At 43.4% G+C, this 17814-nt stretch overlaps 1 protein-coding gene and 1 long non-coding RNA gene across 9 annotated transcripts in view; one reads left to right on the top strand and one right to left on the bottom strand.

Annotated features, from left to right (window-relative positions):
- Positions 1–10611, bottom strand: part of rc3h2 (ring finger and CCCH-type domains 2) — a 142534-nt gene extending 131923 nt beyond the window's left edge. For 7 of the 8 annotated variants that reach the window (XR_005458519.1, XM_038782222.1, XM_038782228.1 and 4 more), the window contains exon 1: positions 10456–10611. The gene's annotated coding sequence lies outside the window, so the exon portion shown is untranslated. The remainder of the gene's footprint in view (positions 1–10455) is intronic. The other variant, XM_038782224.1, reaches the window with a different exon arrangement.
- LOC119955723 lies at positions 10542–16519 on the top strand. The gene is made up of 2 exons (XR_005458520.1): positions 10542–10756; positions 15755–16519. It is a non-coding gene; the product is annotated as an uncharacterized LOC119955723 (long non-coding RNA).
- Positions 16520–17814: the final 1295 nt, after the last annotated feature.

Genomic DNA, 17814 nt, shown 5'->3' with positions numbered 1-17814 from the left:
TCAGGAGGAGATTACTTGTCTAACAGAATTCGCCGACTCTGACCGGCATTTATATGATTGAGATGGTGAGTGGTTAATCCCCCCCCTAAAGGATTCAGCAATGATATGCCACTGAATATCAAGGGAGTAGTTAAGATTCTCTCTTTTTTGAGATTGTCATTGTCTGGCACGATTGTTACCAAAATGCTGAAACCTGCACCACCTGTAGAACTAGATCACTGTAAGACAAAAACAACAAAGTGTTTTTCCCTTTTCTATCCACCTGCAACCTTTGATTACGCTGACCATAGCAACCTGCTCCAATGCCGTTATCTAGCTTGGTGGAAGAGCACTGGCCTTCATTATTATATTCATTTGTCAGTCAGAAAAAGCATATGTTTCTCATCCCACTCACACACCATTACCACTGATATTGCACCCTCCCTCCCTCCATCACCACATGATCTATTCTTTGCCCAGCTTATTTCTAGTCTACATGATGCTTCTTGGCAACATCTGAAAAACGTTTTGACATGTTTGTTGAAGACACCCAGCTCTACCCTCATCAGCATCTCTCAACTCTTGCTTGTATTGTCCCCAAAATCATGCTCCACAGCCGAAATTCAGTGCTGGATGTCAGAAACATGCTCCCAATATAAAGACCAAATAACTTTGTGCTGAGCCGCTGACTTCATAACTCAATCCTGCATCTGTTCGAGATTGAACAAAATGTTTTTGCAACGTCAGTGTCAAATTTGACCCAAAGATGAGCTTCAGACCACATAAACAATAGGACCATTTATTTCCACCTCCATAACGTCAGCTGACTCTTCACCTGTTGATGAAACCCTCACCAATGCCTTTGTTACCAGAAGACTTGACTATTTCAATGCATTGCTGGCTGACCCTTTACATTCTAACCTCCATAAACTCAAGGCACCAAAATCTCTGTAGCCCAAGTCCTAAAGTACACCAATGCCCATTCCTGCCACTCCTCTGCTCACTGATCTAAACTTTTAAAATTCTAATCCTAGTTATCAAACCCAACCATGGCCTCATCTAAATGTCTCTACCTCTCACCTCCATTAAAAATGTTCCTTAAAACTAATCTCTTTGATCAAGATTTAGGCCATCTGACCTAATCTCACTTTATAAAACAAAGTTTTGACACAAAGCTACATAAATCTCCTCTGAAGTAGATTGGGATGTTTTACTTTGTGAAAATGGCTAGAAGGAAATAGAGGAAAATTCCATTAGTTATTAAGAGTGACCCTCCTAACTTTCCTGCATTAAGGGGGAAGACCCTGGATTATCAGCAGATTGGAGGAAGAAATGTTCAGCAAATTGCTTGCTCAGTTTTGTACTGCTTGTTTCTTTGCTAAGATAGTTGTTGAGGGACTGGAATCTTTTAATTATTTCATGTATACATTATATATTTATATTTTATACACATATCAGCAGCCACTTTGCACTCCTCCCAGCTTCACAGGCTCCAGTCGGACTCAAATCCAGATTTTGCACCTTCCCTGCAGCAATAAGGCCACAGCAATGACAGCAATTGTACCATATCAATATTAATGAAAAAACACAAAAAACATCAGCCCACTATAAAGTAACAGCAACAAATAAATACAGCAAGAGCAATATCCCCAGTCTCTAACTTCCCACTCCCGCCCAACCCAACTGCTTCACAAAATATGACAGGGCCCTTGTCAAAGATTTTTTTTTTGGATTGAGTTTGGTTAAAGGTCTGTGGCAGAAAGGAAAAATTAAAAAAGTTAATAAAATGACAGGAGGTGGGAAAGAAATGAAAATGTTGGAGATAGAAAAGCGCAAGGGGTGGGGGACAAAGAAATGCTTACACAGGAGAGAACCCAAGTAATACAAATCAACTATAGTAAGTAACGCCAAGGCGAATCCAACACATGGGTAGGCTATTTCAAAGGTAGAAAATCAACTTTATTCCAAGTCACACAGGCCACTTTCTGATGTTGACAGTGGAGGTGGGAGGAACAGGGATAAATAGCAAGAGGGAAGGGAGACAGAAGAACATAGAACAGGATGAAATGAAAATGAGAACAGTATGAAATGAAAATTAATGAAAATTGCTTATTGTCACAAGTAGGTTTCAAAGGAAGTTACTGTGAAAAGCCTCTAGTATAGCATAGTACAGGCCCTTCAGCCCACGATGTTGTGCCGACCATTTATCCTAATCGAAGATCAACCTAACCTACACCCCTTCAATTTACTACTGTCCCTATGCCTGTCTAAGATTAGCTTAAATGTCCCTAATGACTCTGGACTCCACCACCTCTGCTGGCAGTGCATTCCACACACCCACCACTCTCTGTGTAAAGAACCTACCTCTGACATCTCTCCTATACCTTCCTCCAATCACCTTAAAATTATGTCCCCTCATGACAGTCATTTCCACCCTGGGGAAAAGTCTCTGGCTATCCACTCTATCCATGCCTCTCATCACCTTGTACACCTCTATCAAGTCATCTCTCTGCCTTCTTCACTCCAGTGAGAAAAGCCCTAGCTCCCTCAATCTTTCTTCATAAGACATGCCCTCCAGTCCAGGCAGCATCCTGGTAAATCCCCTCTGTACCCTCTCCAAAACATCCATATCCTTCCTATACTGAGGGGGCCAGAACTGGACACAATATTCCAAGTGTGGTCTGACTAGGGTTTTATAAAGCTGCAGCAAAATCTCATGGCTCTTAAACTCAATCCCCCTGTTAATGAAAGCCAACACACCATACACCTTCTTAACAACCCTATCAATCTGGGTGGCAACTTTCCTGCCTTTAACCCTGTACTCCGCATTCAAATTCGACCTTCCAAAACAAATCACTTCACATTTATCAAGGTTGAACTCCATCTGCCACTTCTCAGTCCAGCTCTGCATCCTGTCAATGTCCTGTTGTAACCTGCAATAACCCTCGACACTTATCTATAACTCCCCCAACCTTTGTGTCATCGGCAAACTTACTAATCCACCCTTCCAGTTCCTCATCCAAGTCATTTATAAAAACCACAAAGAGCAGAGGTCCCAGAACAGATCCTTGCTGGACACCACTGGTCATCGCTGTCTTCTTTGGGCCAGCCAATTCCGTATCCAGACAACCAAATTTCCGTATCCCATGCCCCCTAACTTTCTGAATGAGCCTCAAATGGGGAACCTTATCAAATGCCTTACTGAAATCCATGTACACCACATCCACTGCCCAACCTTCATCAAAGTGTCTCATCACATCCCCAAAGAATTCAATGAGGCTTGCGAGGCATGACCTGCCCCTCACAAAGCCATGCTGACTATCTTTAATCAAACTATGTTTTTCTAAATAATAATAAATCCTATCTCAGAATTTTCCCAATATTTTGATCACCACAGACGCAAGACTGATGGGTCTGTAATTCCCAGGGATTTCCCTATTCCCTTTCTTGGACAGGGGAACAACATTCGCCTCCCTCCAATCATCCGATACTACTCCGGTGGAGAGTGAGGACGGAACGATCATCACCAACGGGACAGCAATCGCCTCCCTCGCTTCCCGTAGTAACCTTGGGTATATCCCGTCAGACCCAGGGGACTTATCTATCCTGATGCTTTTCAAAATTTCCAGCACATCCTCGTTCTTTTTTTTTTAAATTTAGATTACCCAATTATTTTTTCCAATTAAGGGGCAATTTAGCATGGCCAATCCACCTACTCTGCAAATTTTTGGGTTGTGGGGGCGAAACCCACGCAGACACGGGGAGAATGTGCAAACTCCACACGGACAGTGACCCAGAGCCTGGATCGAACCTGGGACCTCAGCGCCGTGAGGCGGTTGTGCTAACCACTAGGCCACCATGCTGCCCTAACATCCTCGTTCTTAATATCAACCTGTTTGAGTCTATTAACCTGGTTCACACTGTTCTCATGAGCAACAAGGTCCCTCTCGCTAGTGAATACTGAAGAGAGGACCAGAAAAGAATAAAATCTTCTTGCCTTATCACAAAAACTAAAATGAAATACCACAAAAGTAGAACAAAAATCTTCAATAGCAACCATCAAGACAGATTGGATTTTAAAAATTCTATTTTATCCACTTTAAAATTGCTGATCCTCATTGTCAATATCTACAAGCTGGTATTCCTTCACTAAATGATGAAACTAGCAAAAGGCTTCTTATATAAATTCTTCTATAGCTGCAGCAATTATATAGCATTCACTGTATCGGGTTCCACATTTAAGATTTACATCATTAAATAGCTTAAATGCCAAAAAGGACTATCCTTGACTATTTACAATAGAGTTTGTTTCAAAAAGAGTCTGTATAAACAGAGTGAACATACCAGTTATTTAAAACAAACATCCCACGTATTCCAATATGTCCAACAGATAATAATCACTCATGTAACAAATGATTAAAAAATATCCATGCACCTTCACTTTGCAGAAGATATGCTTTACTTCCACCAAGAAAGGAGCAGCCTTTTTAGATTCTATAGAGCTTCATAGTGCCACAGCTGTGAAGTCTACAGATAAGTGTTGGATGGTGAGTAATTCATCAAGCAACAGAGCAGAAAAGGTTAGGATGAAGAAAAATACATTCAGCTAAAGTAGCATTTATCTAATAATATATATAGCTTTACTTTCTGAAGGGGTTAAAATAAATCTGAACAGCGAGCAGGTCAGAGGAGTGGATGGGCCTAACCACAGGTAATCAATCACACGCTGCATGTATACATGCAATAGTAGTGACTGGATAACATGTACTCACTTGGAAAGCAATGCAGTAAACTAGTCTTGTAGAGGTTAGAGATAGCATAGCACCAACTCTAACTTCATTGGTGAAAATTAAATAGATCACTGTCTATATATTAGTATAAAACTGGTTTAGTTTTTTAGGGAACTTGTGCTCCATCTTGAATGGATATGAGTTCCCTCGCCTTTGCCTGAATAAGTCAGTTTAAACAAAGGAACTGGAGAAGATACTCCTCTTCCTATCAAATTAAACACTTTCTCTTCAAGGAGATGGCAAGGCACCCCAGGGCCCCCCCGAGAGATACTTTCCTAGAGGAACTAATCAATCATGGACAGTAAGAAGGGGGAGAATTATGGAAACATGTACGGACGGTTGCTGTACACGGCAAGACTACCACTGGATGAAGCTAGATGGAAATGGGAAGATGAATTGGGGACGAAAGTGGGTTGGGGACTCTGGGGTGAAGCATTGAGCAGGGCCAACTCCACCTCCTCCTGTGCTTGGCTAAGCCTCATGCAGTTTAAAGTGGTGGACAGAGCCCACATAACCAGAACCCGAATGAGCAGGTTCTTCCCAAAGATGGAGAACAGATGTGAGCAGTACCAGATAGGCCCAGCCAACAACACTCAATGTTCTGGGACTGCCCCAGACTTGCGGGTTCTGGACAGCCTTCTTCGAAGCAATGTCCAAGGTTGTGGCGGTGAGGGTGGAGCCTTGCCTGAGAGTGCCAGTCTTCGGGTTTCGGGCAACCAGATCTTCATATGGAGAAGAGGACCGACACCCTGGCTTTTGCTTCTCTAATCGCAAGCCAGAGAATCCTGCTCAGCTGGCAATCAGCAGCACGGTGTAGTGGTTAGCACAGTTGCTTCACAGCTCCAGGGTCCCAGGTCAATTCCCAGCTTGGTTCACTGTCTGTTCGGAGTCTACACGTTCTTCCTGATTCTGCGTGGGTTTCCTCTGGGTGCTCCGGTTTCCTCCCACAGTCCAAAGATGTGCAGGTTAGGTGGATTGCCCATGATAAATTGCCCTTAATGTCCTAAAAGATTAGGTGGGGTTACTGGGATAGGGTGGAAGTGTGGGCTTAAGTGGGGTGCTTTTCCAAGGGCTGGTGCAGACTTGATGGGCCTAATGGCCTTCTTCTGCACTGTAAATTCTATGATTCTATGATCACACACAGCTACAGACTGGCTAGCACCTGGAGAAGATCAAGTACACCACCAGAGGGTCAGATGAGGGCTTCCACAAAGTGTGGGGGCCATTTATCAGCCTGTTTGGGGCCAATAGCGACTGGGAAGGGTGGGGGAAGGAAGAGAGGGAGTAATCAAGGGAGGCACACACAACAGAAAAGGGATGGGGAGAGGGGAGGGAAGGAAAATCAAGGGAAGCACAGAACGAAGCACAGGGACAAGGGAAGGTGCCACACAAAACTCCCCAACCCCCCCCCAGGGTCACGCAGAACCCCCCCCCAGGGCAGACGGCAACACTAAGAGGGAAACTAAACTACAAATGGGCAGGGGTGGGAGACCCTCATGTAAAAAAAAATCATGGTAAATAAGAAACAAGCTTGTTTGTAAATACCAGATACACGAGCTGTTAAACCAAAAATACCAACAAAAGCATTTTTTTAGAAAGATATTACCACTATGAATGGTGCAAATGTAATCTTTCACTCCCGATACTATTCTTTACAGTGTAAAACTACAATAATTGATCATAAAAATACTTTGTACACCTCAAGACTTTAAACTCATACTTTCTCATTGAATACAGTAAGAAGTCTTACAACACCAGGTTAAAGTCCAACAGGTTTGTTTCAAACACTAGCTTTTGGAGCACTGCTCCTTCCTCAGGTGAATGAAGAGGTATGTGATACGTGTATGTGAAGAGGTATGTGGTAGGTGAATGAAGAGGTAGGTCATACCTCTTCATTCTCCTGGGGAAGGAGCAGTGTTCCAAAAGTTAGTGTTTGAAACAAACCTGTTTACAAATAAAATTGAAAATAATTCTCCTTTTGTTTAATGCCTCTTGCATATCTTTACATGCCCACTATTTAGCTGCCTCAACTATTTATAATTTTTACCTCATCCTCAGTATGAATTGGTTCTTCATCTGGGAGGGGAATAGGTGAAAAAACAAAAAACATAACAAAGTTATGAATGACGTGATAAAGAGCAGCTTCACAAGTGTTGTGGGAATAGGTTTCCTGCCTCCAGGTAAGGGCCTAACAAAAAGTGACATTTTTCCCTGAACCAAAGCAAAATAACAAGGTTAATTTTAAAGCAACGCAAGTCATCAATTTCTTCTTTACACACATTTCTGAAAACCTCATCAGATTTTCTCTAATTAAGTTACTAGTCTTATTATTATGTTTATCCCTCACTAGCAAGGATGATTGATTGGTCTAAATCTGGGATTGGATATTTTATGGCATGTAGGCTGTCTGATCATGTGTTATCAGTTTGGTTTCAACAATCCTTAAGATGAGCACTACCCATTTACACTCTTTCTTCCCCCCCCCCCCCCCCCCCCCCACAAACACCGTCCACCCGACCCTATCCCTGTAACCCCACCTAACCTGCACATCCCTGGACACTAGGGGTACTTTAGCATGGCCAAAGTGGGGATGAGGAATTAGATAAGGGATGTTAAAAAATAAATTTAGGGTATCCAATTTTTTTCCTCCCTAGTTGGGGGGCAGTTTGGTGCGGTCCGCCTGCCTGCGGATGCAGGGAGAGCATGCAAATGTGGCCCGGGATCGAACCTGGGACCTTGGCTGGCCACTGCGCCACCGTGCCGCCCCGGAATTAGATAAGAGTTAACCAGTTGTATTTGCTGCATATTTCATTACAGTTCTTGTTATTAATAAACAGTAATTGTGTTTATATTTACAAAAAAAAAAATTACTTTGAAGGTTGATCGCTAGTGTACATTTGCCTACTCTGAATGCAGTTGCTGTATTGAAATTATAACATGGTGCCCAAAATGTCAGCCAGTTATGTCGCCACACATTATGGTGCGACCATGTTTGAACTACTGTAATCATTTGTTCCTATAAACACATACAAGTGCCCATTACACAGATATGATTTACATCATCTTTTAAATCACAGTATTTAACCTATAAAAAAGGTCAGCTGGCTAGAAATTCATTGATGTTTCAGAAAGATACAAAACTATTTGCAATTCTGCACAAACAGTCATGTAGAAGAACAACATCACAAAATTACTATGACTGACAGTCTCCACAGCTATATTTCAGAAGAAATTTCAAGGAGGGGGGGTGGGGAAGTGTGTGGAGGGCAGGAATGGAAATAAATTAGTGGAAGTACCAGATATTATCCAATAAATACCAAACAATGAATCAAACTTATATTTTGGACTCGTGCATAAATTCTCAGCACAAACAGGACCCAAGCTTTTTAAATCACCCACAATTCACCAATGATATTACTCTACTTTAGATGATGTCAATAATGAAATTAGCACTTTTCTGCTACCCAAATATCAACTGAACTCTAATGAAATTTGTAATAACCTATTAAAAGACATCTTACTCAGGGCAACTTAAAGCATCTGCTGGTATGACAATAAACATTTGAACAGCTAGCTTTTAGATAAGCAGATTGTCAGAGAAACAACCAAATTTGTGATTAGAACAGCAAGGTATCTAATATATAATTAGAAACTTCTTGATGCATCAAAGAGCATCTATTCAAAGCAAGCCTAAGTTCACTGCTTGACACAGGCACAAATGCTCCATTTGCAACTTGGTTATTGTTGAAGAAAATGAGACAGATTTCCAATATTTAATCACAATCCAAACAAAAAATGTGTTTGTTGGTAACTAACAGAAACAAAAGGTCTTTCGACATTTTAAAATCGGACATCTAAAATATCAATGTGTTGGATTTTTGGATTTCCTCCAGCTACAGTTAGAACTAATTTTGCTCTACAACCTTATTTGTGACTGTTTATCAAAACAATGTTGCTATATCAACTGAATATAATACATGCATTACAGTAAAACAAATTAATTTGCATCACTAAGCTGGGTATTGTTGTAATGTGATTACGTTACTGAGCCAGTAATCCAGAGGCATGGGCTAAAACCAGAGAATAGCAATTCATATCCCACCAGGAAAGTTTAGGAATTCATATCCAATTTTAAAAATATGGAAATAAAGACAGATCATGAAGCTGTTGGACTGTTTGAAAATCCAATTGGCTCACTCGTTTCTTTAAAAGAAAAAGGAAGGAATTCTTCCATTCTTGCCCAATCTACCCTTACAAAACATATTTGACTATTAGCAGCCCAGAGAAGTCGCCGAGCAACCACTGAGTTGCATCAAACCACTCGAGAAATTCAGCAGCACAAGGAGGCACCAAACCACCATCTTTTCAGGACAACAAAAGATGGGCAAGAAATACTGGTCTTGCCAGCAATACATACATCCGGAGAGAGAAAACTAAAAAAAAAAGCAATGCTTCCAAATATAGTATCCATTAACAGTCACAAGAAGACGAGAAATCTGCCAATTTGCAACTTTCGATGCTTAAATTATGTATCAATGCAAAAACGGGTCCAACAAATTACCAGTTACAAAGCACAGCCACAAATGGATCTGCACAAACTCAAAAACACGGCAAGCTGATCTTCAAATTGACTTGAAACTAAAACAGCAGGTCTTTTGAAGTCTATGTTTTGTATATTTGAACACGGGAAGGGCGTGACTTTACATGACGGAAGCTTCCAGTCAGGTCATCTGTGGTTACCATAACAAAATCAACAGTGAATATCATGGTATATCACTGGCTGTTAGATCAAGAAAGATACCCGGTGAGGTTAAGACTGGTCATCGAGTCGGCCCAGCCCGATTTGAGAGAAAACGAGACATGTGCAACGACCACTCTGCCAGGCACAAGGATGGGTTGCAAGCTTGGGCACGCTTATTGCGCAATTATTGTGCGTACTCAATGGAAACAAATAGCGACTAGGAGAGGATGTTTCGGCGTTAATTCTGAAATTAAACCTACGACGTTATTTTTCTTCCTGAGGGAGTGTCAAAACGTTTCGGATTAGAAATTATGTTTGTATTGCCAGAGGGAGGAGCCCTTTAAAAAAACCACACACACAAGCACCTCGCCCCCTTCGAGCCGAAAGAAAGAGAAGGGTGAGCTCGGACAGCCGAGAAGATAGTTTGATATTTAAATAAAAAAAGACAGGACGGCCACTCCAAAGACTTTGGTCAGAGCAGCACCGACACGCCCACGGCCTCTCGGCTCTGACACTTCGGGGAAAACATGGCGATTACACTTGTCATCGTGTCGGGTGGGGTTGGGGGTGCGGAAGGGCCGCTGATGAAACACAATCTGTCTGGGGGCTCAACGATAAAATTCGCCGGGCCCCGCTTTCACTTGTGGGCGGTCGGGTGTCCAGCTGGTTAATGTCAGCGGGGTTAAAGCAGCCGCAACACGGCCGGGGGGGGGGGGGGGGGACCTCAACCTAACTTGACAGGCAAGGCAAGCTCCCGCCCTCAACAATGATTGACGTGCCGCTGAACCAATGGCGATCGAACCCCGGCGTGATTGACGGAGCGATCGCCAATCGGCGGCGGGGCGGGCAGCCCAGCAGGTTGGGTTGTCTTTTGACAGCTGCTGCCCGTAAAGCTGGGGCGGCCCGGGGAGGGAGAAGCGAACGAAAGAGGGAAAAAACTCTTACCTTTTCTGTAGGCACTAAGAAGAAGAAGAAGTAACATCCATCTTTCCATCGAAGAAAGAAAAACTTTAATAAGTTAACTTCACAGAAGCAATTAATAAATACATGTAAACAAGCGGCTTGACCGCGGGTCATAAAAGCCGACGGAAGGTCGAGTCGTTGGCGGTGCAGCCCTGCTCCGACATTTTGCTCCGGATCGCGGCGACTCCCCGTCAGGGAGACCTTAACAGGAAGGGAGCATCCCCCAAACCGTGTATCCCTCCGCGCAACGGTCTCTCCTCAAAACAAACCGTCATCTTCTCAGGTATGGAAGCTTCCCGATCATTCCCTCCGCGGAGGAGGAGAGGAAGGAGGAGGAGGAGGGGGGTACGAACGAAAGAACGCCGACGCTCGTATCTCCTCCCCGCGCGCGACCCGCCTCCCTCCCCCTTTTAATTTCACACCCCCCCCCCGTTCTATTTTTTGGGGGTTTGCCGGGCGCTACTTTCCGCGGAGGGATGTGGCGGTGGAGCGGTGCAGCCGGAACCAGCCGCTTTTTTTGAGGCGGAGGCGACAGTTTTGACAAGAGGGGAGAGCGAGCGAGGTGCTGGGCGGCGGTGGCCACAAAAGGGAATAAATACCGCTATCAGGGAGATTTCACATCGTCTCACCTGAACGCGATTGACAGTAAACGCCACCATCGTCTTCATTCTCCCCCCCCCCCCCCCCCCGCAGCTTGAGAGGAGACCGACCACCTTAGTGGGTTGTGTTGACATGCCAAAAAAGTTGGCCAAGTTCACAGTTGTGTCATCGGGTACACGGCGTGTTTCAGAAGCCGAGAGGCCGCCTCCGTGGAATAATAACCGTTCGCCTTTGCTGAAGGAACCATGCAAAGTTGTTGTGCTACCGAACAGGGCGAGCGACTGGGAAAAAGCACCCCTCCCGCATCAAAAACAAAATATTCCCGGAGGCTACTCGGGGAATAATGAACGCCTTTGTCCTGCATCCAGGAAGGCTACTCGTTGGACGATTTGTTAATACATGGCAATTAAAAAAAAAAAATATCGTACTGTATGTACTCTCGTCTCAATAAGACTCGATGTGTATTCAATTGGGCGGTCGAGCCCCGCAGAAGTGAAGTGATTGAAAAGTCACAATATCGCCGAATCAACTCAAAAATTTTGCAGTGAACAACCGGGTCGTTTCTGGATGAATAATAAATGTCTCACAAATAACCCCCTGTGTGGCTGGCAATCTGCTGGGATGACATTTGGCGCACTGAGGGGCTGTTGGTGTAAACTACTAGCACCTGCCGCCAGTGCATGCAAAAAAACAAAGAAAATACAGCAGCAACCAACAAATAAAATCAAATACCACAGAGTCACTTATGGCAGTGGTCTAATTTCAGAAAATAGTCCAAAACTTTCAAGTTTTGCTGTTGTGATGTATTGGTGGCTTCGCCAGCTTCCTTAAATACAAATCGCTCCCTTATTTTAAATATGGTAAAGAAGGGGAGGACAAGAATAGATTACCACCTGTGCTTCTCTCATGGGACATTAATGTAAGGCTGCATACACCATAATCCATAAAGTTGCCTTGCATAGATCTTGATACTGTTAATACAATATACTTCCACAACTGTGTTCTCTCTGCATGACAAATTATGTTAAATGGACGTTGTAGTAGGGATGGGGAAGGAAAGCATAATATCTGCTCAAAGGCCTCAGCCACACCATGACAAGAGCAGCCCAGGAAAGCTCTCTCACAAATCGCTCCTTATGGGCATTGCCAGAATTCCATTCATCATTGTACCATGAAAACACTATTAACACGGTCAACTGAGCATCTACAGAATCATAAGGACCATGCTATCCAATAATACTGAAAGGGGGAGGGGGCAGTGTGAAATGGGTGTGGGCAGGTATAATTCAGTTTTTAGTGAGCATGGGGGCAAGAACACAAAATTCTCCCAGAGAAGCCACAGGATAGCTGAAGTGAGAAATAGAAAATATGTTGCACTGGTGCCGAATGAAATGCTTTTCCGAGATTTCAGGTGACACACGTTTTGGGACAAAATGCAGGGAGGTTCGTTCCACGTCTGTCTACTTGATCTAAGAGTGCTGTGCTGCGTATCTGAAATGGAAAGAGTTTTATTTCTGTTGTGTAAAAAATTAAAAAGGAGAAATTAAATTTTTGCCGAAACAAAAATTCAAACACTTTTTAAATGTGTATTTATTCTTTCGCATGATGTGGTATCACTGGCTAGGCCAGCATTTATTGCCCATACCTAATTTCCCTTGGGAAGATGTAGTGACCTACCTTCTTGAACCACCGCAGGAACACTAGATGCTATTAAGAAGTGAGTTCCAGGATTTTGACCCAGCAACAGTGAAGAAATTGTAATTATAGTTCCAAATCAGGATGCACTATGAGGAGAACTTCAGGTGCTGGTGCTCCCATGCATCTGCTGACTTGTCATTCTAGGTGGCGGAGGTCGCGGATTTAGAAGATGCTACCGAGGAACATTGAAAAATTGCTGCAGCGCATCTTGTAGATGAGACACAGTGCTGCCATTGTTCATTGGTGGTAGAGAAAGTCAAAGTTTAAGGTGGGTGGTGGGGTGCCAATCAAGCAGGCTGCATTGTCCTGGATGGTGTTGAGCTTCTTGAGTCTTACAGGAGCTGCATTCATCTAGACAAATGCAGATTATTTCATCTGACTTGAACCGTATCGATGATGGACAGACTTTGGGGAGTCAGGAGGTTAGTTCATGTCTGCAGAATTCCCAACCTCTGACCTGACCTGTTCTTGTAGCCATAATATTTATATGATGATCCAGTTCAGTTTATGGTCTATAGTAACTCCTAAGATGTCGGTAATTGAGGATTCAGAGGTGGTATTGGCAGTGAATGTCATGTGGAGATGGTTAGGTTCTTTTATTTTCCAGAGATGGTCATTGCCTGGCATTTATGTGGCATGAATGTTAATTACCAATTATCATCATCATAGAATTTATAGCGCAGAAGGAGGCCATTCGGCCCATCGAGTCTGCACCGGCTCTTGAAAAGAGCACCCTACCGAAGGTCACCTCCACCCTATCCCCATAACCCAGTAATCCCACCCAACACTAAGGGCAATTTTGGACACTAAGGGTAATTTATCATGGCCGATCCACCTAACCTGCACATCTTTGGACTGTGGGAGGAAACCGGAGCACCCGGAGGAAACCCACGCACACACGGGGAGGATGTGCAGACTCCGCACAGACAGTGACCCAAGCTGGAATCGAACCTGGGACCCTGGAGCTGTGAAGCAATCATGCTATCCACAATGCTACCGTGCTGCCCATATCAGCCCATGCATGATTATTGTCCTGCTGCATTTGGACCTGGGCTGCTTGAGTGAGGAGTTGTGAATGGTACTAAACATTGTGCAATCATCCGTGAACATCCCCACTTCTGACATTATGATGGAGAAAACATCATTGATGAAGTAGCTGAAGATGATTTGGCCTCGGATACAACCCTGAGGAATTCCTACAGTGATGTACTGAGGCTGAGATGAATGGCCTGTAACAACCACAACCTTTGTGCTAGATATGACTCCAACCAGTGGAGATATCTCCCGCTGATTTCCATAGACTTCAGTTTTGCTTAGGCACCTTGCTGCCACACTTGGTCCAAGGCTGCCTTGATGTCAACGACAGTCATTCTCAGCTCACTTCTGGCGTTCAGCTCTTTTGTCCACGTTTGAACCAAGGCTGCAATGAGGTCAGGACGGTAATTGGTCAGGTTGGATTTGTCTTCCGTTTAGTGGACAGGTCGTAGCTGGGCTGATAGATGTTGGCTGATAGATACCAGTGTTGTACTGAAACAGCTTGGCTAGAACCGCAGCTTCCGGAACACAAGTCTTTCGTACAATTGCTGGAATGTTATCAGCACCCAAAATCTTTGCCAGTGCCTTCAGCCATTTCTAGTGTCATGTGGAGTGAATCAAATTGGCTGAACACTGGCATCTGTAATGCAAGGTCCTTCAGAGGAAGCTGAAATGGAACTCCACCTAGCACTTCTAGCTGAAGATAGTTGCAAATGCATCTTTTGCATTGATGCGTTGGGCTCCCCAACCACTAAGGATGATGATATATATGTGAGCTCAGTAGACAAAATACTCACTTTAAAATTGACTTTAATTCAGCTATAGTCTTTGTTTTTACAAACAAAGAGACAATACACAAATAATGTCTGAAGATATTTATAACTGTGATTTTAGGCAGTTTTGGGTTACTGGATCGCAGGTTAAATTTAAAACTCACCCACTTCACCAGATAACAAGCTTGGATTAATTTGCCTCATGGGCTGTATTACAATCTCATGGACAGGTTTTCTACCCAATTTGCAAAGCCAACAGGAAATCTGCCAACGTTATCAGCAGAACTTCCAGCAAACCGGCCAGAGGCCTATTTAAAGTGGAGATGTAACTTATAAAGCACAATTGCATTCCTTTCTAGCTGATTTTGCTGTGGAGTGGTGAATCCATTTATAGAATCCCTACAGTGCAGAAGGAGGACATTTGGCCCATCAAGTCTGCACTGATCCTCTGAAAGAGCATCTACCTAGGCCCACTCCGCCCTCTATCCCTGTAGCCTTGCGCATTGATCATAGCCAATCCACCTAACATGCACAACTTTGCACTGTGGGAGGAAACCAGAGCATCTGGACAAAACCCACGCAGACACAGGGAGAATATGAAAATTGCACACAGTCACCCAAGGCCAGAATTGAACCTGGGTCCCTGGCGCTGTGAGACAGCAGTGCTAATCACTGTGCCAATTCCACACAGTAAGTGCACCATAAGGCATGTAGATAAAGACTGTTGAGATTATCACCTCAGGCAGCATCATTCCCATGATTTGGTTGCAGCACAGAAAGCACTGCAGAAGCTTAACAGCAGTGAATATGGTTCTTTATTTCTCCATCTTTCTCAGCAATGCGTGACAACAATTCCCTCACTCCATCACATCCTTTCTCGCCCAACACAAGGGCACACCATTCCACTGTTCATTCTTACTAAAAACACACTTTTCCTTGTGTCAGGAAACAGGTGCTTTTAAATAATCTGCATTTGTGGGTATTAGAAATAATGCATAGCTTTAAGTAAGTTTAATATTGTGGTTCTGTATTTGATAATGACTTCAGTTTGGCTCAGATGTTTGTATGGTAATAAAGATTTATGGCAAGAAAGCAATCACGGCTTAAAGGAGAACCAGGTTAGCAACCGGGGACCAACCTAGGTTTAAAAATAACTTTTTTGTGTTGAATTTTAGGATGGACCCTGGAGAAGTTGGACAGAACTAGGCAGCTGGGAAAAAAACAGACTTGCCAAAACAAAGTCCAGAAACCAGAGAGTTGGAATAAAAGTATGTCTTAAAGGAACAAAGATAACAATAAGTTGAAACGGTCCAGTTGGGTGAAGTTAAAAGAAAAAGTTCTCTGAGTTAAAGAAACAGCTGCAAGAACCAGATTTGAAGTGAGAAGCCAGACATCCGAGATAAATCAAAAGTTTGGTGACATTTTAATACAGCCTGTGAAGCAGTCGTGTTCTGTTGGCATGGTTGGGTACCTGAGAGATTGTGTTGAAGCTTGAATGCACATAGCAATCAAGGCAGAGAAATACTGGAAGGAAAGATTGAAATCCTGGAAGTGGATCCTTGGTGAAGGCATCTGAGAGCATTGTTCGGGAGAATATTCCAAAGCTCATTCTTCGAGAATGGAGTTTGGAAACACTCGTGTGTAACTTGGAATTCCGTTAAGACCAATTGACTCACAGTCTGACATACATCTTGGGGGATTTGATGAGAAATCTACAGAAGCTATATTAGGTAGCATCTGACACTTGGATTCAGACTGTGGTGTGTCTGACCACATTTCACTTATTAGCTTCCATGGACTGTACTGACAGATCATGAGAGTATAAGATCACTTTGTAACTTGTGTTGTCCTTACAAATCTATGTCCATCTGTAAAGGTGAAGGAGTACAATGTTATAGTTAATTTTGTTTAATAAATTTTATCCTTCTATGAGACATTAATGAGCAGTCCTGCGACTCTGTTCATCTGCTTCTTTAAACAAAAAAATTGAAGTTTTTGAGCCAGGTTTCCAATCTGGGATCTGACAGTCCAGCAGTAACAACAGCTGGGATCATAACACATGCTTTATTCACAGCGCCAAACATTCTCACTTTTCCAATTTCTCTGATGGTTTCTTCCTGTCCTGATTCCAATGTACAACAGGGGAAGCTCTGCAATTATTTAAAAAATTGATAATCTTTATTATTGTCACAAGTAGGCTTACATTAACACTGCAAATTCCCCTCGTCTCCTGTTCGGGTACACCGAGGGAGAATTCGGAATATCCAATTCACCCAACAGCATGGGTGGGATTCTCCATGAATCCCGCGCCAGCCGGCTGCCGAATTCTCCGGCGCCGGAGTTTTGGCAGGGGCGGGAATCACGCCGTGGCAGTCGGCGGCCACTGGCTGCGCTCTCCCCAGCAATTCTCCTGCCCGCAATGGGCCGAGTGGCCGCCCATGTCTTTTGCGACTTGTGGGAGGGAAACCTGACCACCCAGAGGAAACCCATTCAGACACAGGGCGAACGTGCAGACTCTGCACAGACAGTGACCGAAGTGGAAATCGAACCCAGGCCCCTGGCGCAGTGAAGCAACAGTGCTAACCACTGTGCTACCGTGCCGCACTATTTGTGTGGACACGCTTACACACTCTCACACCTTTTTCTGCAGAACAAAATAACCTAGAACATAAAGGAAAGGAGTATGACTGAGAGAAGATCAGTCAGCATTTTGAATCTTTGAATCTCTTTAGGCTGGAGTAGCAAGTGCTCAAAATCATTGACCTCATCTGAACTGTTAGAATAGGACACTTTAAGGCTGGGGCTACCCTGAACAGGATCTCTCACTGTTACTGTATGCCTTCATGAACCTAGGACAAACATAATCTTTTTTTTATTTGGCCAGGTAAGTCAATTGAGAACCAATTTTTATTTACAATAATGACCTTGCCAAGAGGCTAATGCTGCAGCAACAGAAATTACACAACAATGTGATTCATTTGAACACGTAAAACAATAAAATACAAATTAGCAGGGAAAGAGAATTGACAGTTTAATAAATACAATTATCACTCAACAGAGCCTTAAACCTTTGGTGAAAGGCATCCACAGTAATAAAATTAATTAGCTTCAGCTTTAGTTGTACCACATTCCAGTCACTGCAGCTGTAAACGGAAATGAATTATGACAAAGACTATGCTCACTCTTGGAGTGACCAATTTTTTCAATTCACGTGACACCTGATTATACGAAGGAA

This window comes from Scyliorhinus canicula, chromosome 21, assembly GCF_902713615.1.
Source record: "Scyliorhinus canicula chromosome 21, sScyCan1.1, whole genome shotgun sequence".
In the NCBI taxonomy this organism is placed as follows: Eukaryota; Metazoa; Chordata; class Chondrichthyes; order Carcharhiniformes; family Scyliorhinidae; genus Scyliorhinus; species Scyliorhinus canicula.
This window is presented reverse-complemented; position numbering and strand designations above follow the sequence as displayed.